The 27,548-nt window shown below is 39.5% G+C and overlaps 1 long non-coding RNA gene across 1 annotated transcript in view; it reads left to right on the top strand.

The window, feature by feature from the left end:
• The first annotated feature begins 249 nt into the window (after positions 1 to 249).
• LOC143679338 (uncharacterized) overlaps positions 250 to 27,548 on the top strand; it is a 103,521-nt gene continuing 76,222 nt past the window's right edge. Inside the window, exons 1-2 of the long non-coding RNA XR_013173667.1 lie at positions 250 to 550; positions 15,840 to 15,953. This is a non-coding gene — a long non-coding RNA (uncharacterized LOC143679338). The remainder of the gene's footprint in view (positions 551 to 15,839; positions 15,954 to 27,548) is intronic.

Raw genomic sequence — 27,548 nt, 5'->3', positions numbered from 1 at the left:
GGGGTAAGTGGCCGTACTGAGTCAGTCACACAGACACAGAGCACACAGCACACAACTCAGGAGACAACCCTCAGGGGTGAGTAGAAGGTGTCTGCTTTATCAAGGAAGTGCACAGGCTTATATAGGCTGGGAGCATGCAGGGACACGAGTCAGGCTGGGATTGATGGCCATTGTTGCTAGGGTAGAGGGCAGATTTCTGGGATTGGTCACCGTTGTTGCTAGGGCAGAGGGCAGATTTAAGGTCAGCCATTTTGTGTTGCCTTGCATCAGCCATGGCAGCCATGTTTGGCAAGATCGTCTCCAACAGTTCCTCCTTTTTTGTTTTTTAGTTTTCTGGGTAACTGTGCCTGTCTTAGGTTGCCTCCTCAGGAGGTCTTACCTGTCTTTGGCTACCAGCTAAGCCACCGGAAGCGAGGGGCAGCAGCACCTGTCTTAGGTTGCCTCCCCAGGAGGTCTTACCCATCACTGGCTGCCTGCTGATCTGATCATCACACAGGAGGACTGAGATGCACAGCTTAGGCTGGCTGTAATGGAGACCGTGGAGATGCAGGTGATGCTACTTGATGACAGAGCCAAAGCCCAGACAACGGGAGTGCATGCTGAAGGGGGGTAGGCCAGAAACTACCGGTGTTCCGGAGGGGGATGGGGGCCTCAAGGAGCCCGAGGACTCCCTTGGGACTCAGGGGTACACAGCAGCTGGTGGGAGAGCAGGGGGGAAGGGTGCACGGGGGTTGTTGATGGCAGCTCGCGATAAACTTCTCCAGGGCTTGAACTTCTTTTAGCGCTTCTGCAATGAATCTTAACATATATGAAGCAAGCCTTCTAGCCTCTGAAATTGTGAGAGAATAAATTCCCATTAAACCAATCCGTTGTATGATATTTGTGTTAGCTATTAGGAAACAAACAATAATCAAATAACAATTATCAATGCTTTATTGTTTAGAATCTTCCAGACTTCGGGAGAAGTCTGGAGAAACATTTTTATAATTTCAAACTCTATATGTTTGTCAGATAACTGAGGCAAGCTTAAGGTATATCCACACTACTAAAGAATCAGTTATTTTTTGGGTTCAGAGAGAAGTATATTTATAGTACTCGTTCCATAGAAACTGTGACAACATGCCCATTGTTGAAATTTTTCAATGTTATTTTTGGAAAACGCTTTATTAGTATCTTATGCATATGCATATACATGGCATGTTTATGAAATGCTTTCTTGTATGTTTTACATACAAGAATTTTATTTTTATAATTTCTTTATCTTGTTAAACCTTATAAAATGCTGTGATTGGGTTGAGCAATCACCAATGTACTTTCTAGCTTTGTTTTTTTTTCTATATTCTCAAACTGTGACTGTGCCTAATTACACACACAGTTCAGTAACTCCTCTCTTGTGTTTTGTGTTTGTCCTCATCATTTTGGTGTTCTCCCAGTAGGCACATAGCAGGGCATGCTGATTAAATTACTCAAATTAACTCTTTGCCTGACTCCATCCTCATTAGGCTAATGAGCAGATTCAGGAGTACATCTGTGTGTCTCAGTTGTCTTAGGTCACATGTACTGTCACTGAAAGCACCAATGATAAGTTATAATTGTGATACTCTTTAAGAGTTTTTTAGCTGGCAGCTCATTTTCCATCCTTTCTCAAGAGGTAGTGTGTGGCTTTGTTGAATAGGAGTTATGGTGCATCAGGCAACCTCTTTCTCTGCTGAATCATTGTGGGGGTGGGGAAAAAAGGTGTAGTTTGTTTCCTTCCCCAGGAAAGAGTTTTCTTGGATTGGCAAGGGTAAGAGATGTTGAACAAGTATTAATCAAAGGGGGGGGGGGGTGGATCCTATTATAACCATCAGGTGCTGTGAAATGATAGATCTTAATAATGGAGCAGCCATGCAAGTAGCTGGTCTACTGATTTGTTTATGATTAAGTGTGTGGTTGTGTGTATGGGATGTGAGAAGGTGACTTGAAGATAAATTTAGGGCAAAGACAGATGAGGAAGGAAGAGGTAACAACCAGTTTCAAAGATTGAGTGTTCTTTGATTCTAAAAGGCATGCTTCCCCTGTATGAATTCATACAAAGAAGCATTCATTTGACTAAGTGATACATCGTATATATTAAGCATGGGTATACAATTTTGTCACTGGGCAAATGATATTTAGCACTTGGATATATTTATAAAACTTAAAATGCTGTATTGATAGCAGAGTAACCAGGACAGGGAAGGTGTCAAATGTATGTTTTTGAATGAACAGAAAGACACTGAGTAGCAGTTGTGTTCAGGTTTTATAGACTGCTAAGTCTCAGTGGAAACTTGATATGGTTCACACAAGAACTTCCTCTGTATAAACAAATCATGTGAATGAAGGTACAATAATACATCCAGCAATTATGGTCAGTTTATGATGGAAGTCTTTTATTGGTTTTCTAGAAGGAAAAAAATTGATCCAATACTAAATGTTGGGTTAGGCAGACCGTACTCTCCTTGGGGCTCCTAGGGGTACAATTATATTGCCACATGGGCCTCGAGATGGAAAACAGGAATATATATAAAACCAGCAACTGTTAAGTACTCTAAAACTGAGAGAACTTGAGTCCTTAGAAAATAAACAATTTCCTTTTTGAAAAAATATTTTTGAATTATGGCTTTAAAGGGCAAAGACTTCCTTCTTTACATCAAACCTTCATGCTTCCCAGTCAGCTCAGGGCATTAGTCATTGGATCCCAGAGCTGTGTTTATGGCTCTGGGTAGCTGAGATGCCTACTGGGAAGACAGCACATCCAGGGTGTGCCTGTCACAATTCCTGTATCAACAAAATCTTAAGTTCTATACTTCCCAGCTTTTAATTTGCCCACATCTTGCCAAGATGCTTGGGAAATTTGGGACAAATAGGTCCATCTTTACATTCAGGATCAGGCATACCATTGAACTAAATACCATGGGGCAAGGATGAGGGCTTTGATGATAGACTCCTCTGTCACTCTGTTGATTCAGGTTTCATGAGTAGGCTTAGGGCTTGCTTCTACTTTCTACTGTCTATCTGTTAACATCAGATAAATAAATGAAATATCCAGGAGAAACACTTAATACACTGCTATGATTGCACATGCAGGTCTGTTAACCTCGCTGTCTGTCTTAGTTTGCCAGGGCTGCTATGACAAATACCATATGCTAGTTGGCTTAAATAGTAGGATTTATTGCCTCACAGTTTTGAAAGCTAGACGTCCTAAATCAAGTTGTTAGCAAGACCCTACTTTTTCCAGAATTCAAAGCATTCTGGTGGTGGCTTTCCAGCAATGCTCTGTCACATGGCAACCTGTTTCTACGTCTGCATCCAATTTCCTTTTGTTATAAGAACTTCAGTCACATTGGATTAAGGCCTGCTCTTATATAGTTTGGACACGCCTTAACTGGTAATAACTCCAAAGACCCCGTTTACAAATGGGTTCATGCTCAGAGGACCAAGGGTTAAACTTTAAACATGTCTTTTGTAAGGGACATTATTCAATCCCCAGTGATGTCTAGCTCTCAGTGACTCTGATCTTTAGACTGAGGATTGAGTAGTTCCATAGCAACGTTGCTCGAGTCACAAAGTATTAGTGATTGACACAATTTTTTAAATTTGATATAAAATGAAGCTTTTTTTTTTTTTTTTTTTTAAGAAAAATTCTTTGTAGCCAAGAAGATGCCCCTCAGCTACAGTGGGCCCATGGTACTAAAATGGTGGCACCACATATCAAAGCTAGATATCAACATTGTCATTGCAAAATAAGGAGGATGCTGTTTCTCTATTCTTGTCCATTCTCTATTCTTGTCCATTGAAGAGAAGTGCCATCCCAGCACAGTGACCTAAACTCTATAATCTCAATTTGGTGATGCAGTTCTTTAAGTGAACACCAGCTTGCGACTGCCCAGTGGGCACAGAGGAGACTTCTAAGTTGGTACTGAAGTATAGGAATTTCTTGGGCATAATAAACATTCCAGAGCAAATCATGCTCAAAAGTCTAGAAGTATAAGTGTACAGAGAAGACTGAGGAGATGTGAGGAGGAATGGTTGGTGATATGCCTGGGATCGTAGTGTGGTAGAAGTCACAGACCTGGAAATGGAGAAATAAGACTACCCACCAAGTATTTCTGTAAAACATTTAATATCATGGCAAATATATATGGTTTCATTATAGAGGCAGAATGTCTCCCAGGTAAAACCTTGAAGGAAAAGCATTTGTAGGACAAAGGGGAAAGATGTCTCAATCTGGAAGCTGATTGTTCAGCAATGGGGCTAGTGACTGCCCATCTTTAAAAGCCTTGTCCAGAGGATTGATTTCTCTGATCTGAGTCCAGTGACCAGACCTGTCCAACACCAGGTATCCCATAGTACTCTCATGTCTTGACCACAGCATCCACTTCTGTTAGAAAATAAATCTGATTCCATGTCCATTAAGCAACCTGTGAGCATTGACCTTCCAGATCTACCAATGGAGAGTTAGTAGTTTTTTTTTTTTTTAATTTAATGATCAAATTGGTGTTCTGGATTTTTAACATCAGATCGTGAGTACGGATAGTGTGAGCAGTTTCTCCTGAGCCTCATTAGCTCTGGATATGCCGAGCACTGAATTTCAGATTTTAGAACAAAGACCTGGACTCTGGGTGTCTGCGCCAAGGTTCTCCCTTTCAGAACTCGAGAACCTGTCTGAGACCTTCCGACATTTCCTGGAAAGTATGGCTGTCTGCTTGAAATTGTAGTATAATGTGACATCATCAGGGGAAGGCAAGGGCTTTACCAATGCAGATAGGGTAATATTGTTAACGCTGTTACCATTGAGATACTGTGAAGAGGGTCTAAGTTGCCTTTGAAATTTAAGTTCTTTGCAGCTCTACTAAGTACTAAAAGTGAAAGTTTGGTGGATAGAACTTTCCCACTTATAGTGAAACCAGACAAGTCTCCTTTGCAATGACTGTCTCCTGTGGTAGTTTTAAAGTAGGGATGTGATTGGAAGATGGTTGGAAACTATTAATACTGTCAACGTTTTATGTTGCCATGAAGGCTGAGCTTGGAGTAGACGCAAGCATGAATTCTGGCACTGTTGCTCAGCAAATACTAATAATGCCTTATGTTTTAAGTGTTTTTAATCTTCTTAAAGCTCTTTTATTTTTGTGTAATTTGATATTCTAACAACCCTGGAGAAGGGATGATGATGATGATGATGATGATTCCTAGTTGAGAGTTGAGGAAACAGGGTTCACAGGGCTTCCCCAACATGAAACGGCTGGTTAGTGGGAGACTAGGGAAGAGGGTAAAGCCTTGTTTCCGTTCCTTATGTTTTCCCTCCATGCATTGTACTCTTCACTTACGTTCACTTCTGCTATTTGCAATCATGGCTGCAGAACTGATTCCAGAACAACCTCTACAGGTAGAACCAACAAGTAGATTACACAGTCATCTCTTCATTCCGTGTCTATAGCTAGACATAGCCTGGATACCTTCAAATCTAGTAATCATTCAAATTAAATTTTATGGAGAGTGTTCTCAATTAAAACAATCACCCTGACCCTTTACCACATGTTTCTTTTCCAGGAATTGTGATGGGACCAACTTTGTAGGATCAGCTGCATATTCTCACACCTTTTCAAGATGTTTAGCCAGGAATGGAACTCTAGTTGCTGTCCTGGAGAAGTGTGATTCCCATAGAGGCATCAAATCTATAATTCTGATCTTTTCATTATAGTCTCAGATAACAAATATCACCTTATCCTTTCCAGCACAACTCTCAAAATCGCTAAGTATTCTTTTATAAATCCATTTTACTTTGTTGTAGCTTCCTTCTGAGATTTTCTGTTTTTCACGGATTCTACTATGGTCAGTTGAAAATGTTTAAACACTTTTTCTTTTTCATCAGATCTGATCTGTTTTCTTCAAATCCCTCTGCTGCCTTTCCAAACCACATCTAAACTTTGTGGGTTAGTTTTTTCTTTAAGATTCCTATCAAACTGAATTTCTAAACCAGTCAAAAGAAATAACTATGAAATAACTCCTTAGTTTTCAAAAAATGATTCTGGTGATGAGAAGGAAAATAATCTGAATTTATTTCTATACTATGCTTTAATAACTATTAGATTTTCTTCTATAAGTGTCTTAGTAAAGAACCTGGCATTTTGTTAAGTGGTTTTTTTTTTCTTTTCAAAACATATGAATTATATAGCCAAAAATTTCTATGAAGTTAAATGTGAGCCAGATAGTCATAAATAGAGGAAGAAATGGAGGCTCTGAGGGAAGGCGAGAGGTAGAGAAACTGCTCATTGCAAGGTGATGCTTTTTCAATCTGTCCTGACACTGAGTAGTGGAAGAAGGATCAGGCAGGATTTTTCTGCATCTACAAAAGCAGGAAGCTCTGAAATGTTCCAGCTTCTTTAGAATAGGCCTGCCTCCTGCAGTTCCTGTGTTTGTCCCAACAAATGGGAACTGGTGTCTAAGGAAAAACCACAGAACAGGTCACTGGAGACTCCTAATCAAATAAAAAATGGAATTTTAATTCTTGTCCCATTTCGAAAATGTACCATTTATCGAATAGACAATAGAGCTGCTCCACCATGCATTAGGAATATTTCTAAAGCAGCCGTAAATGATAGTCTCTTGAGACCAATGGCTTGTGGTGCTTTCTATAAATATGACTTGGGCCAAGACCTGTTGCTCTGGCTCTGTTGATATTTAGAGCCATGTTCCAGGAAATCTGGGTGAGTTGGGGAAGACTTGGTAAGCATCAGTCTGTTCTGAACCCACAGGAATCTTGAATTTGATATATGTATATTCAGGAGAGAATAATATTTAAATCACATCAGTGTCCCATTAGTAGGAACTAAATGCAATAAGCTCTATGTTTTCAGAATTACTGTATGGAAAATGACAAATTGGAAATTAAGTTAAAGATAAAGCGAAATTTTGACAAAAGTACACCAGTTAGTATTAATTCTGTTGATTGGCTATAGCAAGGCAGTGTTTGCCAATGCGACCTACACCCATCTGCCCTCCTGTAACTGCTTATTTAAGTGGAAATTTAGGAATTTTCTATGTTATGTGTCTTGCCTTAAATCTCTTCTTCAAGTTAGTAAACAGAAATAAGAAGCTTTCTCCCTTATAAATACCAGAAAGAGATCAATAGAATGCCAGTATTAAGTGTTTCAAAATTAATAGATGTTAGTAAAATGAGAAGGTGTTAAAATTGCTAATTGGATTCTGAAAGTAGAACTGTGGCAAGGAATCATTTTTAAAGGGACTTTTTTTTTTAATTAAGCTTTTTATTTGAAGATTGTGAATTGGGGAATAACCCCAGTGTTGGCATCTTAAATGGCCTAATTTTCTTTGGAAAGTGTCCACTTGGTTTTTTGAATCTTGTATTGGTAGCTTCCTCAGAGCGGGATGGCAGGGTTCTCCACTTTCTTAGATTTTCTTCTCTGTTGCAAAATGACATGGCCCCAAATTACTTGATTTCAATTTATACTATTTTCTCAGTAAGACTGCAAAAAGGCAGCAGGCAGCAATTATTTATGCATTTATTATTTCGTTCTCAGTGCCCACATCTTCCAACAGGAACGGCTACAAATAACATTTCATGTTTGTCAGCCTTTGTAATGGTACGTCAGTAATATTAACTAATACCAGTTTTGTATATGTGTGTGTTTCCTATCTCTCCAGAACATAATCTATATTCAGGAAGAATTTTAATAAAAAATAGTTACAACATTGATAAGATAGAATGAAAGGAAATTCACTTTTAGACCTAGTGTAGAGATCACTAGAGGCCTAAAAAGGATCTCAATGAAAGGTTTATAATTACCTGCAGAGAAACTCATTTCTGAATATTTAGTGGGTTGAAAACTGCTGGAGACCCGTGACCAAGTCTTACATGGCTTTGTGTTTGTTACAGCATCTAATTCAAGCCCCGAGTACTTAAGCTGGTAATCTGTAGTGCTTACTTCAGGAAAGTATTTAAAATAGATCACCACTGAAAACACGTAAAAGTAGGATTGCTAAAGATAAAATAAGTAAAATTATCATAACTTTATCAAAGTGGGAAAGAGAATTATACCCCAAACCTGGGCTAATATTGTACAATTTTAGCTCTAAACCTTTTGGCAAATAAGACAAAACATAGATAACTATTTCTCATTATTGGATTCAAGAAAGCAAGCCAACTTGACAAGAACAACAAACCTTTACTGTTAAAAAAAAAAATCTGAAAGGGATTCATCACATGGATCTGAATAGGGAGAATACTGAGTTAAGAAGTCTGTCATGAACAGCAGTTTTTTAAAGTAGAATGCTCTTGGGATGGTTATTTCTTATAGGATACTTATAAAGAAAGAAAAAACCTCCTGCCTATTATTAGAGTGTAACTCAACACTCATCATGAACATAAATGTTACATAGAAAGATTGTCGTATCCTAGAAATGAGATGGCTGCCTAGAGAGTTACATAAACAGAGAAGAGCTGGAAAGGATTCAGTATAGCAGCAACAAAAATAAACTCAGGCAAAAGTCACATTAAACAAAAGTCTCATCCTGGCCAGCAGCCAAGGGAAGTTAATCAGACTGGGCAGAGCCTTTCCTGGGAAATGTCTACATTGATTGGGACTATTTTCCTTCAAATCCTATACTTTTCTCATTATTTTACCTAAGAATTCTTCTCAGAGCAACATTTTTTAGTCACTTACCTTACCTGGATTTAGGCACCAGGTGATAAAAAGTCTCTCTTACCTCAGTGCTTTGGCAGATGCAGCAACCCCTGTTTTTAAACTTTCCCTACCCACCATCTGCCCTCAGCTGGGCCAATACCTGCTATTCTAGTTTGCTAGCTGCCGGAATGCAACACACCAGAGATGGGTTGGCTTTTAATAAAAAAGGATTTATTTGGCTAGTTGTTCAGAGGAAAGGCAGCTAATTTTCCACTGAGGTTCTTTCTTATGTGGGAAGGCACAGGGTGATCTCTGCTGGCCTTCTCTCCAGGCCTCTGGGTTCCAACAGCTTTCCCTGGGGTGATTCCTTTCTGCATCTGCAAAGAACTGGACTGAACTGCGAGTGCTGAGATGAGGTATGCTGAGCAGCTTGGGCTGTGCTATGTTGCGCTCTCTCATTTAAGCATCAGCCAATCAAATCAAGCATCATTCATGCAGCAGGCATGCCTCCTAGCTGACTGCAGATGTAATCAGCAACAGATGAGGTTCACGTACCATTGGCTCACGTCCACAGCAACAGAACTAGGTGCCTTCACCTGTCCAGATTGACAACTGACTCTACCTACCACACCTGCATATCATTCCAGGGATAGTTTCTGCTTTCAAATGCCTCTTCCTTCAGGAAGTCCTCCCTGACTAACCAAATCCAAGTTAGGTGTCCCCAGATTAGGGATTCCTATCCCTGGTTATACATTAGAATCATCTGGTGTATATTTGAAACACACCAAGACTCAGCCTCCACTCTCAGTGATTAATATGTGGAGGTTTTAGTTTAATTGGTCTGGTGACTCATAGGCCTAGAATGCTCTTAAAGTTCCCTTGGTAACTCTGAGCAGGGAATGTTAATTTGAGAATGAAAAATCTCACTTCCATATGATCTCTTCTCTGAACTCCTCTGTCATGACACTTACCAATTCAATTTGTTTCAAAATTTGAGCACCTATATGCCAGAGAGAACTTGGTGAATAATCAGTGAGAAAGATCAGATCTCTGCCTTTATGGAGCTTACAGAAGGGGAGCAGACAAATATTGAATATGTTTCTAGAGGTACAGTGAGTATTTACAGTTTATGCAAATTTGCAGATACTTCTCTTGCCCATGTGGCTTGCTTTGACCAATGGAAAGTTTATGGACACCATATAGCAGAGGTTTTTAATGTATTTGACCTTTTGTCCTCCAGAGGTCCAACAGGAGGAAAGCATTCTCTGAGTAGGCTGAGCTCCAGAAGGAAAACAGTGTCTCAGACAAGACCCAACTTGTAGCCAAGAGCCATATGAAAATAACAGTGTATTTTGGTGGAGATGTTATGAGCATACAACTTACTGTTGTATTTCATTCTTTTTGCGATTCTAGGCCTTCAGAATTTTTTTCATGATGAATGTTACTCTTAAAATTAGAAAAAAATGAAAAATCCTAAGCCAATCTTTTTTTCATATCCAGTTTTTTAGAGAGCAAATCCTTCAAATCCTTGACTAGATGCTTTTATCTCTGGGTGAATAAAGCAATCAGAATTCGGTTATTTTATCATCTGATTTCCAGACTGATAGATTTTATTTTTCAAGGCCTCAAAATCCCCAAATTTATGGGCTTAAGTGTCTACAGAATTAGTTTCCTCTGGGACATTTTGCTCTCTCCCACTACTTTCCAGAAGAAAAAGGAAGGTGGTGGGGTCATAGCGAGAAATATCTTCATAATTGTTACTAACCCAAGTATACTTTATCAGTTGTCAGCCCTTAGGCATTCAGCTTTGTATTATTGAGTATGAAAAAAATCCACATCTTGTGTATATTAGATTTGTAAATTACATTCTCAAAAGTCCCTGAGTTGTACCCAACAATCAGACTAATACTTTTAAACAGCGTGACCAACACAGGAAGTGCCATTCCTAAATATGTCAGGAGGTTCTGTTTAAAGCCTCACCATGGGACACTTCATTTATTTTGAATCCGTGTGCAATGATTTGTTCATTTCTAGTTTTTCAGATTGCAAGCAAGTCTTCTAGTTTATAGAGGTGAGAACATTAACACTTCTAAGTTGCTTAGCTCCAGTGAGAAGGTACCTCTGTAGTCAATTAACTTAAATGTCATGATGGTGCCTCTTTTTTCTTTTTCCTTCCAAGATCTATTCCCCTTGAACAAAAATTCACATTCCCTGACATGGCTCAAGCTTCTATAGCGCAGACTGTAAAGGGTAATGTTAAAGCAATGGACAGGATAGATAAGATTGTTGATGGGATGGCTTCTTTCATCTGAAACATGGAAACAGTGTGGAGAAGAGCACAGTGACCAGTGGGTGGTATGGAGCTTGGCATTTTCAAGGCATGGAGAGAAAGCCATTGTGGCTGAAGCACAGGAAGGAAGGTGAAGAAGCATACAGTATGTGAATCCTCTCTCACCCTCTCGGTCATGGCTTTTCTACGCTACGTCCTTGACCAACTCAGATCTTTGACTTGGGCATTAGTTGTTCCTCAGAGCTTCAGTCCAGCGCCCTTGGTTCCAAACAGCCAATGCCTCTGTGCTTCCTCCTGCCTGGCATTGTGCCCAGCCAGTGTGTGCTACAGCAGGGGAGATGCTGTGCTTCCAGTCTGGGGCAGAGGCTGTCCGCAGCAGACAACCTTCTCTACTGATTGAAGACAGCCTTGGGTTCGGCATTATCCTTGTAGAACTGTAGCATCACTGCCCTAGATTCAGACAAGAGAATGTGGAGATGACCAGAAAGTAGTGTTAAGACTCATTCAGTAAACACTCAGTACAGTTTGTGAAAGACTCACATACATCACCACCCAGGGGTAGGACGAATGGTGCACAATACAAGGAAGAAAAAAAATATCATCTGATTTTTCCACTGCAAGTGCCGTTAGGAAAAAGACCATGTTTAGTTTTTTTTGTCACTCTATCTTTGGAGGTAGCAGACTGCCTGTCACATGGTAGGAACTTAAATAATGTTTGTGATATGAATGAATCAATGGCTAATTCCAGGGCTGGCGCAGGGAAAGCACAAGATGAGCCTGGAATATCTTGTCACACAAGAAAGTAAAGAAGTGCTCAAAAAGTTAATGGACATGTGTCAAAATGATACAGATGTGAGCTTGAAGAGACTTTCACTGCTAAAAGTCAGGAACAAGTTGATTATCACAATAAGGACAATGAGTTGTAACTCCCTGTATAAAAAAAAGAAATCTGAGTCTATACTGACAATAGATAGTAAATACAAAAGGCGAAAGTGAGGGCTCTTCCTTATGGGAGGATACAGTCAGATAAATGTGGGTGGAGTAGTGGAGATGAAAATCCCCCATTTTGCAGCTATCACAAAGATTGATTAGGTAAGAACCATCAATGGATGCCAAATCTAGGGGAAGAGTGTGATAGGGATAATTATCCTCTCTTATTTCACTCCCCATAGCTTGGTCATTAGTTGCAATGTTAAATATTCACTTAATGACAGCTAAATGCAACATCTGACTTAGATTGGATTCTGCACTAAAGGAAACAAAATGTTGTAAAAGACTGTGTTAGGGACAGTGGGCAGAATTGGAATGTGGACTGCTTAGATTAAAAGTATCATATCAATGTTAAATTTCCTTAAGTTGCTAATTGTGCTATGGTTACATAAAAATACGTATCTTACTAGGAAATACCCGCTGAGTTGTTAAGTGGTGTAGGGGTATGAAATATATAACCTACTCTAAAGAAGTTCAGGAAGAAAATATACATACACATACAAAGAAAAGAAAAGTTATGACAAACGTTGCAATTGTTGAAACTGGTATATCTGTGTAAAGGGTATCAGGGTCTGTATCAGTTTTGTAACTTGTCTGTGAGTTTAAAATTATTTCAAAAGAAGTTGAAGTAATATAGCAAGTACACTAAGTGAAATAAGGTCAGCGAGGGTACAAACTAAGGACTGCTGGTCAAAGAACGGGAAGAATTTTGACCAGTGGAAATGAGAGGGCAAGGAGGTCATCAGTCAGGAAAAGCAACAACAAAACACGGCAGGAGCAGCGAGATGAAGGAAGGAAAGCAAAGCTGTGAGGAATACAGAGTCCTGTGTATCCAAAGGGTATGCAAATTACAGAGATCAATTAGCAACGGTAATTTTAAACTGTGTTGTGAGCAACTGTATTGAATGTCCAAATGTAAATTATCAACTCACATCTCAGTGACTGTATCATTAATGCCTACAATATTAACTTATATTAAAATACAAGGGTCATAGAGGAAGATTTTTTAAAAAATGTGATTTCAGAGCAGGAAGGTTATTTCTAGCTCTCTCTAAATCTAAACAAAACGCAATTGAATAAAAAACCCATTATCTAAAAACTAAAACCCAGATCTGCTCAGAAAAACAAACCATGACAAGTCATTACAGTGGACTTCGGACCCAACTCAGATTCGTTCAAAAGTTTTATTGTATACTCTGTTAAATTGCTGAGAAATTATTTGAAAGAAGGCCTGTGTTTTCTAATCATTGGCAGTTCTTCTTTCCTCAGAGTACTTCAGACTGTGTGATCAATCCTTTGTTCAGCTTCCAAATGAAAAAACTGATTCTCATTTCAAAGACCCCCCCCACCCGTCTTTTAGCTGGGAGCTACTCTACAGCAAGCAAAATGCTCTGGGCAGCCAGCTGTGCTGGCTTCTTTACATTCTAGGCAAGGAACCCATTTGGCTGGCCAACCCAAGAAGAGAGGGTTTCACAAAGTCCCAAGCAGCTCTGAGGTCAGGGGGCTGAAGCTGGCCAGGAGGTTTAGCCCCTGAGGAGGAGGCATTTTGTTGCTTTGTGTTTCAACAGACTGAAATGGGTAGAAGCTGGATTAGAGAAGGTCAGAGAGAGAACTTGAAGGAAAGGTACTTAGGGACACTGGTGTGAACTTTTGGCCAAGCAGAATTACCAAAGGAACCAAAGGTAAGAGGAAGAATAATCTGAAGCCAAAGGAGTCAGTAGGGAATACAAACTCTCTCCTGGGATGTGCTTTCAGAGTCTGGGCAAGACAGGCGTAAAGGAGATGGCTGTTCAACCAGGTGAGGGGGTTGAGTATAAAGGTCATGGACAAAGCTGCTGACTATGAGACAGAGTTGGGAAAGCTGGACCCGGAGACCTTGGATCCAACAGGGTATAATGAGGGCGTTTAAATCCATATGTCAGACTGGTTAATGGATTAGAAGCAGTGAGAAGTACATGGGAGACAGGGATAAAAGGAAAGAGTTACCAAAGAGGAAGGAACAGAGGGGTTTCCAGTAAGAAATGCTCACTGTTAAAAGCAGTGGCTAAGCCAACAAAAGCAGATTAGTACAATGTTCTTTTATAGGTGCCTGTAAGATTTGTTATTTAAGAAGTTTTAATCACAAAATAAAATAAAAAAATATTTTATTTTATAAAAAGACTATCTTATATGTAAAATAAAAAGCATAAAAAAGTGAATACCCATAAACCTACCATCCTACCTAAAAACTAGAATATTACCAACACCATAGAAAAAGGAAAGCCTGAGTACCCTCCCCCACCTCCCTTCTGCTTCCCTCCACAGATGTCATAGGAGTTTATGCACTTAGGGCTTATCTTTTCCTCTGTTTCTTTTATGAACAATATTTTCTACATATTTGTGCATCCTTAAACATTACATTTAGCTCTGTTGCTCTTTTTGAGCTTTATAAATAGGGTTCTAGAGTACCCCACACATAGTTTTATAAGCTTTTTTCTCTAACATTTGTTTCTAAGATCGGTCCTGATTGTAGCTTTACTTCATTCCATCTCAATGCTGAGTGATACTCTATTTAGGTTTTGTAGGCTGTGTTAACTGAACTTTAAAAGATATTGCTGAATTGTTTGCTGAAGTTATTGTTTCGATTTATACTCTGGTCAAGACTTTTAATCGGATGGAGGTGTGGTGGTCAGTGTTCAAATTTCAAAAACAGGTTTAGATACATGAAAAGAGTCAAATTCTTTTGACAATTTAACCCTCAGCCATTCTCTCTGTCTCTCCCTTTAGACCTTCATATTTATCCTCAGATTTAGAAGCTGGAATCAGAAGTGAGAAAAGCTTTATGATGAGCTTTTAATTAAAAAATTTAAGCCATTCCATAATGCAACAAGTGTGTCTCCAATGTCTGCTGTGTACCCAGCACTGTAATAGGCATTGGACAGGGTATATAATGATGAACGTGACCCACAGCCATGCCAGGATGGCTAATTTTATGTGTCAACCTGTCTAGGTTATGGTATCCGGTTGTTTGGTCAAGTGCTATCCTAGAAGTTGCTGTGGAGGTCTTTTGTAGACAGGATTAGCAACTACAGTCAGTTGACTTGAAGTAAAAGGGATTTACTTACAATTAGTTGGAGGCCATACGAACAAAGACCAGAGATTTTGCTGAAAAGAAACTGCCTCAGGACCACACCCTCTGCTCCTCTGAGTTTCCAGCCTGTTGGCCTCCTCTGGATTTCTGACTCAAGACTTCAACATCACTCACTGGAATTTCTAGCCTCTGGCCTGCTGTGGAGTTTGGACTGGCTAACCCCCACAATCATGTGAGCCAATTCCTTAAAATAAACCTCTTAATATGTGGATATATAAATGAGTTTATATATGTGTATGTACATATATCCTGTTCCCTACAGAACCCTGACCAATGCACCCTTCATATCTAACTCAGTCTGGAAGGGAGACAAATGTATAGTTGGTGATTTCAAACAGAACTGAAAGTATAGAATCCTATCATGGTACATAGAAGGGGTACCCATTCATAGCTCTGAGGATTGCAGGACATTGTATAGGATAATTTAACTGCATATGGTAACTATAACATTTGAGTATGGGGGTATGGTTAGACACAGGTGGGTATATGTATGGGTAGGTATGTCCATGGCTAAATATGCAGCATCATTTCTAATATTTGAATTACCATTTAGTGTCAATTGGAGTTTGTCCTAAGCCCTCCTCTCTGGTATCATACTTCATGAAACTTCTCCCATATCAGTGAAACAAAGTTTTCAGTTATCCACAGCCAAATAATCGCCACTTTCAACATGAAAGCTGCTAGTAATGAGAACCTCAAATCTTTCAGGTCATGCCAAAGCCAACTCTCAATTTACCTTATGGATGCTGCTTATGTCTTTCAGAAAGGTATCAGAGCTGCAAAGTGAATCTTCCTGATCCTGGCAGGAGCCAAACTCCAAGACTCTAGAAAGAAGATAGAGAGCATTTTCTTCATTCCCTCCCCGTGGTGGTGTAAGGTAAGGCCTTCATGGGCTTGAACCCTTTTCATCTACATGAATTTGCAGGCTGTCATTCACATAAGGCTTTCAAATCATGTGAGATATTTCTAAATGATACTATCTTTAGAATAATAATGTATATCTTGGGTAGTGGCTGTTTCTTAGCTTGTTGTTTCTTTGGCGCAGGTTTGTTAACAAGTATATTAAGAATGCATGATCTTTCCTTTGCATAATTCATTTTTTTTGTAGCAACTCTTCATAATCAGGTCTTTGCAGTCTATAATAAGTGTTTTTATAGGAATTCACGATGAGAAAAATAGACTAAAATTCAATACACAGAAACAGTAAGCTTCTGACTACTACCAGGAAGATTTATTTGTGCAATATAGCTCTATGTGAGGCTGTTGCCTAGTACTTTTTGCCCAGCTTACAGCATTTTATCTCCTTCTGCGGGCTCGAGTTAGTCCTAAAAGTAGGATTCATCTTTAGGAAAACTTAAGTGTCAATAAACTCACTGCTCTCACAGAAGGCTCCAGCTCATGCATTTTGAGGAATAAGGCACATCATTCCAGTAACCTAAGAGTCGTTCAGTCTCTGTATGTCACCTGCACCTTCTGTCAATTCATCTGCTTTCCTTCTCCTAGGCAGACCAGGCATAAGAATCAAACTTTTGGTTTAGCTCTCACAAAGGTGACGCAGGCAGGGAAAGCGGAGGGCCTCTGATGCAAGCTGAGAACTGGTGCCAAATCCTAATGGCCTGTAAAAACGTAAAACATAATCAAAGGGGGAACCTTCAGCAGGAAGTTCAAATTGGTTAGATTTCCCAGATAGGCTGTAACCTCTGGAGTACCCAGTCAGCGGAGAAACAGGGGAGGGTCTGTGGGTGAGACACGGGTGTAACTGTCTCAGTGTTCTATTGTTTGGTGCTCCAGCTGCCATTTTGTGTTCAGCTAGGTGCCCATTCCTGCAAGATCACGAATAAATTCTTTTCTCCTCCACAATCAGATGAGCGTTTGTTTTTCTTCAGGTGCAGCATTCTTTCTAACACAGGTATCACCATGATTTCAAGGGTCACACAGATGATGGGAGGTGGGGGCAGCACACAGGGCTGGAAACAGGCCCATTAAATGAAACTATGTGCTAATTTCTGGAAGCCTTATTTACTTCAGAATTATCTCCCAATTTAGCACGTAAGTGGATAAGTCGTGTACCCACACACACTGTACTGCCACTGCTAGGCAAATCATGCTTGAATACCAAGCTTCCATTCAGCAACTTTGGAATTTCCAGCCATAAAATATAAATTACAGCCAAGGGTCAGTACACATCTGAGGAATTCAGCCAATATTAAAGAGAAAGGCAAATACATGAAAAAAAGGACCCATAAACAACATAATGCAAAAGGAAACAGTTTCTATATTTAATATCTTCAGGGCAGAAAAAGATATTGCATCTATAAAACAAGCGCAAAATACTATAAATAAAAAACAGTGTATTAGTAAGAGCCCTTAAAAATTAGAAATATGGTATTGCTTTAGTTTGCCTCAGCTGCTACCAGAAATACACAAACTGGTTTTGGCTGAAAAGGAATTTATTGGCTTGTGGTTTTGAGGCTAGAAGAAGTCCAAAATTGAGGTAGTGGTAAGGTGTGCTTTTTCCCCAAAGACTATAAGATTCTGGTACTGGCCATCAGCAATGATTGAGTTCCTCCCTTTCTCCTCAGTTTTCTGCTGACTTCCAGCCTCTGGCTCTTTCCTATGGCTTTATAAGATTAAGACCCATCCTCATTTACTTGGACCACATCTTCAATAAATATAACTTCAAGAGCCCTTATTTACAATGAGTTTACCCACAGAAATATGGATTAAGATTAAGAACACATCTAAATTGGGGTCCATGATTCAATCTGCTGCAGTGGTAGAAATAAGCAATCAAAGGATTGGCAGATAAGTCTAGGGAACTCTTTCAGGAAATAGAAGGAAAAAAAAAAAAAGAAATGAAGGAAAGAGAAGGAAAATTAGATGATAAACTCAGAAACTCCAATATCCCACTAATAGGAAAGAAATTAATTAAAAAGAAAGGTGAAGAAATTTTAAAAGAAATACAATTTTTCAGACATGCAATTACTTAAAAAACAGACTAACAACAAAACTCCCTATTTCCCTTCTTGGAAAGCTGGTACAAATTGTGCTTAAGCAAAGAAGGGAGCTAACAAAGGAGAGGAACCCCCTTCTTGACACCGAGTGGGTTTCCTTCTAATACAAGACAGGGAAGTTCTAGGCAGAAATTGGAGGGGAGTGATTATTTGATCTATTTAAACATCTAGAAACTTTGGGAAAATGTTAGACTTAGAAAAGAAACAACTAACTTTAGGAAGAATTTTTACAAGAAAGGAAATCATAGCATGCTTTTTGGTGCCATACAATATTAATGTAGTTATGGCAAAATAACAACTGTGATATAACAATTTTGGGAGGAAGAAGGAGACAAGATGATGCAGATAAGCCACCAAAATAAGACCAACAGATCATGTCCAAAAGTCATAAATCAATAAGTAGTAGGATAAGGATATTATTTTAAGAAATGGATTATGTACCAGAAGAAGCATATCAAGAGTGTAGAGAGATGGAATAGGAGAAATGGGCTTATGGGTATGGAAAATATTTGGTCAGGGGTTCCCCAAAAGCCTCCTAACCTTGTGTTCAAACTATGCCTGTGTCTTCCAGTGATAGAAATGTGATAGCAATTCTCTTTTATAAGTTGCTGTGCATAGCTCTATTTCCTTAGGGTTGGTCACTAGAAATTGAATTATTGGGTCAAAGAATTTGATCACTTTTGAGACTATTTATATATATTACTCAGTTTCCTCCATGCCCACTGGCATTGTAGAGAATGCCTGTTTCTTCACATTCCCATTTGTTTTGGATATGCCTATAAAAATAATCTTTGCCTGTCTAGTGAATAAAAATTATTTTAGTTTAAAAGTTATTTAGGCTTAGTATTTTTTTAATGTTTGTTAGTTCCTTATATGAATAATAATACCTTCACAGTAAATGATTTAAGCTTTATATGAATATAAAGATTAAAACTTAAAGCAACTATTCAACTCCTTCCTACTTAACAGTCCCTTCACCAGGAGTGACTGGGGTTAACACTCAAGCTACAGTACATTTATAAACATATATATATATGCTTATATATACACACACACACACACACACAAATACTTTTACATAAATGGAATCATACAACCTGTTGTTTTGCAAATGCTTTGTATGCTTAAGAATACATCTTGAAAATTTTCCTAGGTTGAGACTCTCAAATAATATGTTTTTCTGCATTTTAAACAATGTGTTGTGGTTATTCCATGAAAGTGGAGTGGAACTCCACCCCAAATTTGGTTGTGGTGACACCACACACATACCAAGAATGTATGAAAATGTGTATTATTCACATAAGGAGGCATTCCAGGGACAGTAGTAAGTTGGGCTCTAAGCTGATATGAAAATGACTTGAGCAAACAAGAAAGGAAATGGGCTTGGGGTTTTATGGTAGTTAGTGCATAGGACTGCAGTGATAAGAGTGGGACTTGTATTATTTGAACTTTCTGACAAAAGCCAAGGGAGGGAACATTGTGCTTTCTTATTAGTCTGCCCGTATATGGGGCAGACCAGAAGGTGGTGTGGTGGTGCTTGAAAGCTATCAGCAAGGAAACATCAAACATAGAGTCAGACCCTTTATTATGCAACATTTTCTAGTCCCTGAGAGTTTATTTCACTCTTGGAAAAGAATCTTCACAAGTTCCAAAAACTAGGTAGGGTTAAGTGTCATAAAAGGTAATGAATTTGTGTTTCTGGTTGGTTCTGTAACCTCCCGTGCATGACGGCTGTGCTCCTGGTGGCAGATGACTGACAGTGAGAAGCCATCCTGAAGCTGGTTAGGCAGCAGCATAGGGCACCATCCAGAGTCTCCATCTGGAGAGGACGATGCCCTCTTGCTCCTCTGGCTGAAGTCTCATTTTACTACACTGTACAATCCACCCTGCTCTTGAGAGCCTGTGCCCCCAGCCTGGGTGCATCTCAGCTTCCTAGTGTGACCCTGTTTTCCTTCAGGCCTGTTTCTCCCATGTCTTTGAATGGTTTTCTCTGTTTCTTTTATAAAAATGAGTTATGCTCTCTGCGTTGGCCCTGGTAGGAGGTCTTCTCTTTCATCTGCTCCCCTGAGCTCTGTAGTCACAGAGATTACAGGTAGAAGGAGGCCTAGTATTTTTCCACTCCAGAACGACAGGCTTGACTATGACCTACTCAGCAAGTGTGAAGGGCTAGGCCAGGCTGACCAGAAGGCAAGTCGACTGAGGTCTAATTACTGAATTTGGGGTAAAAGCTCAAAAATGGCCTTTTCATAGTGCATAATAGCCAGACCAATTATTCTCTTGCCTACAAAGAATTCTAATTATCATGGAAATGTAGAAGAAAAGCTTGAGTTGAGAGAAGGTCCAAAGCAACAAGAGCTTGGCTCTCCCAGCAGCATTTACAACACTAGGTAGCGTTTAGGCCCAATTTAAAGCTTCAGATCCAGCAGATTAAAGCCTAAATTTTTTTCCACCTGGCATAATCCTAGCCAGTGGAAACCACAGTTAATAATTATTTCTCTGAGCCCAGAGAGAGTTCCACAATAGAATATCTGGCAAACTGAGGGCATATTGTGGCCAGCCCTTACTAAGCTGGCAGACAAAGGTCTTGGCCTGCTGTCGCTGAAAATGTCTTCAGTATGACAAGAACAGCTGTTCCCTTGCCCCTCTATGCTTTCCAACCACCCTTTTTCTTTGTACCACTAATCTCTCAATTCCATGCGTCCTCTTGTAGGTGAGGGAAACTTTTGCACCTGGAAGTGTTCATGGGCATGTGAAGAGGGAATAGAGAGTTTTTATGGCTATATATCTTTAGTGTATCAGCTGTAAGTCCAGAGTGGGTCTTGTTTGGCCATGCTGGAAATTTAAATTGCTGTCACAGTGAAGAGTAAGGATGTCATCACTCACTAAGGAGAATAATGAGGGGTCAGAGAGGGTGCAAATATTATAATCCAAGTAAAATCAACAAATGAATATTATCTACTCTGTCCAAGGTGCTGTGCCAGGTACTAGGGATACTTAAAGCAAAGTTGATCAAGCGGCAGATAATGTTTCTAGAGGAAGGAAGTAATAGACAGAATTTTCACCATTGACTCACTGTTATCAAACCATAGGTAATGGCTTTGCTTTGTCACTTGTAAATGATATATCTTTGCTCAGTTACTTTTCCTAGAGATAAGTCTTTAGAGACAGGTACTAATACATTAATTATTAGTTTCTTCCTATGGGTTTAAAGTCATAAATATCATTAAATTAGATAATGTCTATAAATCACAGCACTCTGCTAGAAACATGGTGCTCACTTAACTGTTATATTTCATCTACATAAAGATACATTTATCCCTTCCCACTCATCCATTTATATCTTCACTTTCTATCCATTATTTCTGCTCTATTCTGTTCTTCTCCCTATCCTCTCACTGATTGATCTTGATATTGTTGGCTATCTCATCTACATAAGTACTCTCTACCATTGGATTGCAAGCACTTGAGGACAGTTCTCTTTGCTTTCTGTCTTTCTGTCTTTCTATTGACTAGCCCAGTGTTTGCTGTTGGATTGACTTAGACACTATGAAAAGTGATTTGTAACTATGCATCTTATCTCCGTAGGGAGTTACTTGCCTCCCAAGGGTAATTATCCTCTCCTCTCCTCCGTTATGTTCTGCGCAGTTGAGAGTACCAGAGGACACTGACCCTGGAGCCCCTGAGTGTCCCCATAACCACCTTGTCCAGCCCATTATGTATGAGGTGTAAAGGGGTGGGGGAAAGTAAAAGGAGGCAAAAGTGTTGCCAGGCAGTAGCTGCAGCTTTCTCCTATATATTTTATGGACTTCAAAACTGACCAGAACCTACTTGAGGAAGTTTCGTAGCAAAAGGATGGAAGGATGATGACTTGTTTGGGAGCTGCTTCCCTGCTGCCTGAACTCAGAAGCAGAATGCCCGAAGTCATGGATTTGTAGTTAAGGGATTAACCATCTGTTTATAGCATAAGCCCACAGAAAACCTTAGGCAAGAGTGCTTAAGAGAGACATAGAAACTTGCTTCCATTTTCCAAGTGAGAAATGGATGAAAGATGGAAATGCCCCATGGAGATATAATTCTTCTCTAGAGATAGGAAAATACTGGTCATTAGTCATTACTCATGGGTTCTTTTTATTTTTATTTTTTGGCATGGGCAGGCTGCAGGAATCGAATCTGGGTCTCTGGCATGGCAGGTGAGAATTCTGCCACTGAGCCACCATTGCACCACACACTCATGGGTTCTTTTGTGTGGTGTGCTGGTTTGAAAGGATGTATGTACCCTAGAAAAGCCATGTTTTAATCCTAATCCCATTTTGTAAAGGCAGTCATTTCTTCTAATCCCTATTCAGTACTGTATGTTGGAAAATTTAATTAGATTATTTCCATGGAGATGTGACCCACTCAAGAGTGGGTGTTAGACTGGATTAGGTGGAGGCATCTCTCTATCCATTTCAGATGGGTCTTGATTGGTTTTACTGGAATCTTTTTAAAAAAAAGAATCACTTTGGGAAAAGCTAGAGAACCACAAGAGAGAAAGCCATGAGATTTGGAGAGAGCAGAGGACGACAGAATGCTACAGAATGACATAGCCAGGAGAAGCAAAAAATCCACTAGCCAGCAATTTTTGGAGATAAAGAAGGAAAAGCCTCCTGGGAGCTTCATGAAACTCTTCTTCAGATAGTTACAAATCACTTTTCATAGTGTCTAAGTTAATCCAACAGCAAACACTGGGCTAGTCAATAGAAAGACAGAAAGACAGAAAGCAAAGAGAACTGTCCTCAAGTGCTTGCAATCCAATGGTAGAGAGTACTTATGTAGATGAGATAGCCAACAATATCAAGATCAATCAGTGAGAGGATAGGGAGAAGAACAGAATAGAGCAGAAATAATGGATAGAAAGTGAAGATATAAATAGATGAGTGGGAAGGGATAAATGTATCTTTATGTAGATGAAATATAACAGTTAAGTGAGCACCATGTTTCTAGCAGAGTGCTGTGATTTATAGACATTATCTAATTTAATGATATTTATGACTTTAAACCCATAGGAAGAAACTAATAACTCTTCTCTTCAGGAAGTGAAGAGAGAAAGCTAGCATGTGTTCACCACGTGACTTTCCAGATGAGAGAGAAACCCTGATGGTGTTTTGCCACTTACCTTTCCACTTGAGAGAGAAACCTAGAACTTCGTCAGCCTTCTTGAATCAAGTTATCTTTCCCTGGATGCCTTAGCTTGGACATTTCTATAGGTTTGCTTTAATTGGAATATTTTCTTAGCCTTAGAACTATAAACCTTACAACTTATTAAGTTCTCCTTTTTAAAAGCTGTTCCATTTCTGGTATATTGCATTCCAGCAACTAGCAAGCTAGAACATGTGGGTACTGGTCACCTCTTCTTATGCTCTTGATCAGAGTCTTTCCACCCATTTTCCATCCTCTCTTGAGCACTGATTTCTTCTGAAGCTCAGACCTTCAGATCACAGGTACCCACCCCTGACCCCCACCAAGTCTCATGTCCTCTCCTCTTGTCCTATTCCACTACTTATGTCCATCAAATGGAATCTTTCTTCTGTCCTTTTCCTTCAGGTCCTGATTTCTAATGAGCTCCATGTTAAAGTGTTACTTCAGCCACTTTAAGGGATATCCCATGCTGTATAATATATTATTTTCATTTAAACAGGATTCCTAGGAACCCACTTGTTTTAAATGCATAGAAGGATCTCTAATGGTGAGGTTTGTAGGTGTAAAGCCAATGAACGGGGACGGCCTATTTGGACGGGGAAGGAGATGAAGATTGAGTCTTTAGTGTTCTGTTTCTCAGGCAGGAGCAAACATTCAGGCCTTTCTTGTAACTCTCAGCTACCATAATTGATATGGGCTCCAGGAGTATGCCCCAAGTGACTTCTTGGGTATCAGGAAACCTGTGTTCTAAGCCCACTCCTGCCATATGTGTATGACCTAAGGAGAATCACTTTGCCTTCTCTACGTCTGAGTTTTCATCTGTAAAATGAATGTGAGAGATTAGATAATCTGAAGTTTCTTTCAGATTTCACTGCATTACTTTCCCATATGGCACTTCATAGGAGTTAATTTAAATGTGGCAGTAGGAGATAATCAAATAGCACATAGAAAGGTTGAGTGAATATGAAATGTTGTTGTAAGCCTGGTGGTTTTGCCTCCTCTGTGTAGAAAGCGACTCTGAAGGCACTCCTTTTCCAAGCAGCTCTAATTTGTATGGAACTTTGATTGCTGAAGTAGGAAAGTTCAGGACTAACAGATTCAAATAAGTTAAATAACATCATGTTCTGTCAAGTTTAGACTGGTTAAGAATTTCATGGCTTTTCACTGCCTTATTACAATAATGCTTAGCACTGGGTTCACAAGGGCGATGTCTACTTGATGGTATTTTCATAATTATCCAACTCTCATTAAATTATCTTGATTCATGATGGGATGAAAAATGGCAGTGAATAGAATTGTGAAATTTCATAAGGCATTAACATTTGTGTTTAAAGCAATGAAAAATTTCAGGAAACATGACTCCTTTAAGTGGGGGAGTGCAATTGAGAAGATTTCATGAAGAAGTTCACGAACGTAATCAGCCATGATTTAAACACGATGACCACAGGGCTAATTCTTACACTGCGGAAGATACCTTATGGAACTCCATTTCAGAAATATGACCAGCTCCTTTTTAACATGTCAGATGCCTAACATATGGTCTCCTATGGCCTCCGGCATACCTTGGGTGATCCGGGGCAGCCAAAGTATGCTTGGCACTGTTGAAGGTCCAGCTTATTGAGCCAAGAAACTGGGGAACGTGGTGAGGAATCAACTCACGCTTGTCAGAATCTCACTTTAGAGCAAGTGAGACATTCAAAGAAAAATATGGTCGTTACGTGAAAAGTATAGTGCTGTGTTCTGGCTTTTTGGACTGGTACCATAAACAACAAATTGTGAGTATAGGCAATGCTTATTTACAATTTATCAGGGATGATATGAAAGAGACAAAACTTTCATAAGCCACAACCACAATTGCTTGACAGCTCTATATCTTGGACACACAACCTGAAAAATAGCTTCCTGAATTACCTCTTGTCTCAGACCCCCCTGGTACCCTTGTACCTTGACTTCCGTTGTACCCTTTGTTCAGTTTCAAAGATAACAAGAAACTGGGATCTACAAGGCAGAATTCTAGGCTCAGATCTTTCTTTGACTGCTATGGAGGAATTGATCAGCTTCTGCAGTCAGTTTCCCTATATATAAAATTAATATAGTTATTGTGACTCTGCTGACCTCTTCAAAGGGCTGCTAGATTAATGTAATGTGATAAATGTGAAAGTGTATGCAAACATACACACATTCCCACTCATACACATATGCATGTGATCACTAAATCTAAAGCACACTTATGGTTGTATGGTTGCCTCTGTTGTCTGGTCATATCCCCATTGGACTCTGGGAGATGATGAGCATAATGGTGATAACCACACCACCATTAATGATTACTACATATTGAGTACTTAATCGGTGCCAGGCACTGTCCTAAACATCTTAAGTATGCTTTATATATTTACTAGAGGACCGAGCGCTATGACGTGATCTTTCCTGAATCCCAGAACAGTTCAGAGTAAGCAAAATAAATGTCTAAAATGTGGTAGCTAGTTTCTCTTTAAAATATGTACTTTTTTGGCCAACAGAAGTAAAAATAAGAAACAGATAAATTTTCATTTTTTATGTACTTTTTATTTCAAAATTCTCTTTCCAGATATGGATCGTAAACTCCAGAAACACAGTCTGTGAACCTTTGGAACCCTAATTGGCATCATAACAGCAACTTCTTCCCTGTTAGCCTGGAATCTGAAGCCCTGTATGCCCATACTTGGTCCCCTGAGCACCTGCGTAATGCTGGGATACAAATCAAATCCTCTGTTGAGTCTCTGCTATAGTTTATTCACTGAGTGTTTATTAAGTTCTTACTATAATGCTTTTATTTATTTATTTATTTTCTTGTCTGAGCTCACGCTTGGCATGGGGCACTCTTCTAGATACTTCTATTAACTCATTTAAATCTCACAAAAAGTAGGTATTATTACTATCCAGATAACATACTTAATATTAGGGGAAGTAAGTTTTTTTTTTTTTCAGATTGTGGATAACTTGTATGAATTGTAGGGCATTTTGTTACTTGTCCCAAGGTATGTCTTTCAAGGAATAAAAGTAGAGAACTCTAGAAGATGTATTTATAGGGAAGCAGAGTAGAAGCAATGAGAAAAAATTAGGAATCTGTTGCTATAATTCAGGAAAGTAATGATGGGAGCCTAACCATGGAGGTGAAAGACATGAGAAAGGAAATTAAGAGGTTTTTAAGAGGCAGGAGCAATAATATTTGGTGACTAATTGGGTGTGAAAGGTAAAGGATAGGCAGGACTCTAGCTAGATTGGCTCTCAGTCTCCTGGTTTAGTGGGCTGGGGGTAAATATCTAGGTAAGGTCTGTATCTGGACAAGGTTTTGTAGGGAAGCTTCATGAAGTCAATTTGGGATGTGATGAATTTGAGTTCTGTTATGTCCAAACTGAAATGTTTCATAATCTTTTGAGCACAGTAGTCTGGAACTAAGGGCTGACTCTTTCAAAGTCTCTTCTATATGTGGTGGATGGTAGCCTGGGCGGGAACGGGAGAAGAGAAGTCAGTAAAGAGATGAAGAAGGAAAGGACAGATGGTGAGAATGAGTGGGAAAGAGTGGGTCATGGAAGCAAAGAGAAGAGAAAGCAGTCATCAGTGTAAAGTGCAATGAGCAAAACAAAGAAGTATTCTTTTAGTTTGATCAGGAGCAGATTGTTGCTGGTGAGAGCTGTTTCTGTTGAGCCAGGTGAAGAGGAGGGACATGATGGAAGTCTTTGAGTATAGAAGATACCTGGTAAAGTTGGGATGGAAAGAAGCAAAAGGGAAAACTGAGCTTTTTTATTTTTTAACATGGGCATGCACCGGGAATCAAACCTGGGTCCTCTGACATGGCAGGCAAGCATTCTTGCCTGCTGAGCCACCATGGCCTGCCCTTTTAAATGAGGGAAAGAATGATTTGTTAAGCATAGGGAACAAGGGAGAAGTTGAAGACGCAGGTAGGGAAGGGAGGTTGTAATTGATACAACAAGTATTCTGAACACTTGGATGGGGTATAATCCTAAGTACAAATACCTCATCTCTTCTGAGTCAGAAAGGATGAAGGTAAAGATCCAGATACTTTTTCACACAGGAGGGTAAGGGAAGGAAGTTGAGAGAGTCCTTGCCATATGAGTTTTATTTTCCAAACAAAGTAGAAGGTGCGATTGGCTGAGAGTGAAAGTGGAACTGTGATTTGGTGAGAGCAGAGAAGATTTGAAAGAGCCCAGGTTTAATGGTATCCTGAGAAAGATGACCAGGAGCTCCAGCAAGAGGGTGGGTTACTAATTCATTATCAT

This window comes from Tamandua tetradactyla, chromosome 4, assembly GCF_023851605.1.
Source record: "Tamandua tetradactyla isolate mTamTet1 chromosome 4, mTamTet1.pri, whole genome shotgun sequence".
Classification (NCBI taxonomy): Eukaryota; Metazoa; Chordata; class Mammalia; order Pilosa; family Myrmecophagidae; genus Tamandua; species Tamandua tetradactyla.
Note: the sequence above shows the minus strand (reverse complement) of the source record. Positions and strands in the feature narration are given on the sequence as shown.